Source organism: Dipodomys ordii, unplaced genomic scaffold (genome assembly GCF_000151885.1).
Source record: "Dipodomys ordii isolate 6190 unplaced genomic scaffold, Dord_2.0 Scaffold170, whole genome shotgun sequence".
NCBI lineage: Eukaryota > Metazoa > Chordata > Mammalia > Rodentia > Heteromyidae > Dipodomys > Dipodomys ordii.
The window spans coordinates 2,147,027-2,151,444 of NW_012267386.1; the positions used below are offsets into that span (position 1 = coordinate 2,147,027).

Sequence of the window (4,418 nt, forward strand, 5' to 3'; positions counted from 1 at the left end):
AGCTAATCATTGTAGAACACACTGATAGACATACATAAAATAACACAAAAACAAATTCCATTAATCCAGAGTCCACTTCTACATAAATTATCCTTTGCCATTTTTTTTCTTTTTAGTCAGTTACACAGGTATAATATTGCCTAGGGGGTAAGATACAGGCAGTGATTTGATTCTTCTTTTTGTGGTTTTGTTCTGGTTTGCTTTTTGTTTCTCCTGAGGCTAGAACTCTGGACCTGGGCACTGTCCCTGGGCTTTGTACTCAAGGCTAGCACTCTACTACTTCAGCCACAGCACCACTTCTGGCTGTTTCTGTAATCTGGGGATAAGACTCTCACAGACTCTCCTGCTGGACTGGCTTCAAACCGAGGTCCTCAGATCTCAGCCTCCTAGTAGCTAGGATTACAGGCATGAGCTACTGATTCCCAGCAGTGGTTTGATTCTTAATTTTCAAAAGCTTTCTCCCAAAATAACCTCATTCTCAAACCTTGCATCCTTAAATTTTTCTTTCACAAGGACAAATTTTTTATTAATTGTTCCTGCATTGTTTTGACCTTCCCAATATAGAAAGAAATGGCTTAAGTTCAAATAGAAAGAGCTCAAAAGCAAGGCACACACACAGGATTTCAACTTTTCTCAAGTAGGAAAGCGTATTGAAGTGAGAAGAAAGCAAGATCCAATGGAGCACGACTGCAGAGGACTTACCAGGGATTCAAAGGGTCTCTACCTCTACTCATTTCTCTGCTTCACTGAATGGGGCAAAAAAGCAGCCAATACTTGCCCAAGTAAGAAAGACAAGGAAAAGTCACTGGAGTAAGAATTATTCTACAGCTTAAGGAAACCAATTTGTTTTACCTCTTTACCTAGGAGTAACTCATTGCAAGTGACAAAAATCGCTCCTGCATGACTCACCAAGGCAGCTACTGTCTGTTCAGACTGCACACTCCGAATCCAGGAGTTTCACATTAGACCAAGCCATGGGTCTTCCTCATATGGCAAATAATTAGACATGGTGAAAGACAGGAAAGATGATTTATAAAGCTAGCCACTGGAATTATAGCACTTAAGTCCATTTTCAGCCATCCTCAGGGTCATAGGTGTGACTACAGGTTAAATATAGAGAACTAGGGGTAGGAAAAAAAAAGACATACATGGTTAGTCATAGCAGTCCCAAGCCATAACTGTGGCCTGATTGAACAGTAGCTCAATCTTTGACTCTAGAAGCTCTCAGGTCATCTGAACCTTTTGGCTATTCTACTGAAGATGGTGAGAAGAAGGTGTTGTCCATCTGAAGGTCAGTTTCCTTTTTGTCCACCAAGATTCTTCATGGTGAATTCTATTTTTTTTTGGAGCCCAACATGATTGTCAATGACTAGCAGCACATGGCTCAGATCCAAAAGCACACAGGCAAAGGAAGGGCCCTGGGTGGCTTGGCTTTCTGTTCATTCACAGGCCCAGCAAATGGTCTTCCACATTGTCTCTTAACAAATGTTTCCATAGCTGGTGAGGTTCAACCCCAGTCTGAGGCTATTTTCTATCATGAGAAAATGGATAATTGGTTCCCTCAGTTTCTAAATCCTACCTGAATTACAGGTCTCTGAGTTCTAGGCATGAAAAAAAAAATTTCAGGGTATCCTACAAATAGCAGAGTGTTACCAATAAAGAATTTTAGCGTGGATTTATTTTAGTAGAATGAAATTGACATATTTTTTAATCAAGTAAAATGTTTTTTCTCCAATTTCAGGAAATGAGAGTTAAAGATTGAAAACAGCAGCTGTTATCTACTATAATTATTCTTTCTAAGCTGTGGAAACATATATGACCTATATGCATGATCATATATACATGATCATACATACATAATCATGTCCTCTAGCAACCATTAGACAATATTTGTAAGTGGCCAGGATGGCAACTGCTCCTATTCTAAATTAGAGAGGTATCTCTGGGCTTGCCTGATTAAAGACATCCAAGGATTCTCACTATCCAAGTTCCAATGGGTCAACTCCCAATATCATATGTGGAATACCAGGTATCTCTTGACAAGGCTAAAAGATCGATTTTAATGGGTTAACAGGACCCAATTTTTGGCTTTGACTGACTAGATCTTTTTCTAACTTGACCTGCACTAATAACCAGTCATATAAAATTTAAATGATAAACATTCACTGCTCTCCTCATTGTAAAGCTATGAGAGAGCCTAGTCTTGATTCTCAAGCCTCTTGAGTTGCTGGGACTACGAGCGTGTACCACTACAATGCGCACGTATTTTTCTTGCTGTGTAAACAGTGGTTTCAGTCCTTTATCCCAACAGCCTTAGTCCTGCCCCTGCATGTAGTTACCTTCTGATCTGCTCATGCGCTGTGAGGATCAAAAATAGAATGAGCCCTACCCATCAGCTCCCTGCCTTGCTAGATCCCCTCTGGAGCAAAGAGCCCAGCAAGGTCTCATGCCTGCTTGGCCTTGTGAGGTGGTGCTTCCTCTCCTGGTTACTGTATGAAACAGTTGGTTGCTGTGCTATGGCTTCCTCTACTGGGCACACTATGCGCAAGTGTCCCAGGCCATGTCTTGGGAGAAGACAGGCACCTGATTTCCCAGCCATTGTGTCAACTGTACCTGCCTCTGCCACCCATGCTGGGTTGGGGACAAGTGCCAGCACTGCCAGGGCAGGTTCAAGTTCACAGAACCCTCTACATTTTTAACAATCACTATAAAACTAAATGTACATGACTAATTGAAGGCTATCCAAATACACTGTTAAGATTTAATCATTTTGCTACAGAATGAGCTTGGATCATGTGGTGGAGAGTCAACATATGCACCTTTAATAGCTGTGCTGAGTGGACTGATAGTCCCTGAAATAAGGGGAAATGAAACTGTTCCAGAAGTTCTTACAGCATCTGGCTGTGCATTGTTAAACTGTTGGTGCCTATAACTTAACTGGTTTCCATGGGTTTCCTTCAATCACTTCTTGCCCCAGCAATTGCTCTGGTAATGTGATGTGTACCACTGGGACCTTTGTTAAAAGTCAAGTATATTAGGAGTGTGATCCATACTGGAAGAGTGAAGCATGTAATATTCCAATGGCAGCAGCCCAGATCATGTCAATTGTGAGCTAACCTAAGAAAAGTGTGTGTCTGCAATGATCCTTGGCAATGTCTCCATTCCTTTTTGAATGTCCCTTCCACAAAGTCTCAATGGATTTTGCCAAATGTGAAATGTTTGTTCAGCCCTTCTGTAGCTCATGCTTCACATAAAGCAGTTTTGCATGGGAAATTTATGTGGGTAATCGGTTGATATACTCTTAACTATGGTTCTTTTCAAATGGACTTGAATTGCAATTTAGAAAACAGCATATGTAATATCAGAGCTCTACAAGGGGTTCTCTCTAGAGATAAGAACACTCTCTGGCCTTGTAGGGAAACATCTTTAATATGTGGATGCAGAATTGAAACAAATGATGGCAATATCACAGATGAATTATGGGCTTTTAACATATGTAAGTTAGTCTTGGGGCACAACTCCTATTGTTCTTGGACATGGTTGGCAGTATGCTATGAAGAGACATTCAATACATATTATGGAGCTGGATGTGAGAGATATAATGATCATAATACCTGGATATTCTGCAATGTATGTGTCTATGAGCAGCAGGCAGGAATATCATGTATCATCCAACACCTAGCTTTGCCCAAAAATGAAAGGAACTACTGTACCAGGTGGATGCAGCCACACGAGTGTGTAGGATGAAATACCAAAGTCCTTTTATGTTCATGGGGGCTGTAAAGCATTACCAGGCCATGGGGATGCATTGACAGATGATCTTGATATGTATGAAGTTACCCCTAAGACTCAGACTATTTTGAAAGAAAGTGTGAAAACAGGGGTTATACCGTGGGGGAGGGACATACAAAACAACAATCACCTTATAAATATGTTAGAAACAATAGCAAGGAAGAAAAAAACACTTGTGTCCATATCTTGGGGTTCATTTCACCTAACATCATCTTATCTGACCTTTTCCAAATGTCTCAGACATATACTAGTTATTGCAAATAAGGGAAATCATGGGATCTATGTTTCTTTGGGCCTGGCTTACTTCACTTAATATAATTGTTGGTATAGTTTGGGGAGGGGAAAGGAAAAAACAAATTGTTTAAATAGGGATACAAGTGGACCCATTGCAACAATGAAATGTACAAAATGCTATGCTGAAAAATGAACTTTATGGGCTGGGAAGGTGGCTCAGTGGTAGAGCACTTGCCTTGCATGCATGAGGCCCTGGGTTCGATTCCTCAGTACCACATAAGCAAAAAGAAAAAAGCTGGAAGTGATGCTGTGGCTCAAGTGGTAGAGCGCTAGTCTTGAGCTAAAAAGCTGAGGGACAGCGCCCAGGCCCAGAGTTCAGGCCCCACGACCGG

General features: G+C 41.1%; 1 pseudogene; it reads left to right on the forward strand.

The window, feature by feature from the left end:
* The first annotated feature begins 676 nt into the window (after window positions 1-676).
* The window catches only part of LOC105998682, an 18,778-nt pseudogene continuing 15,036 nt past the window's right edge, over window positions 677-4,418 (forward strand).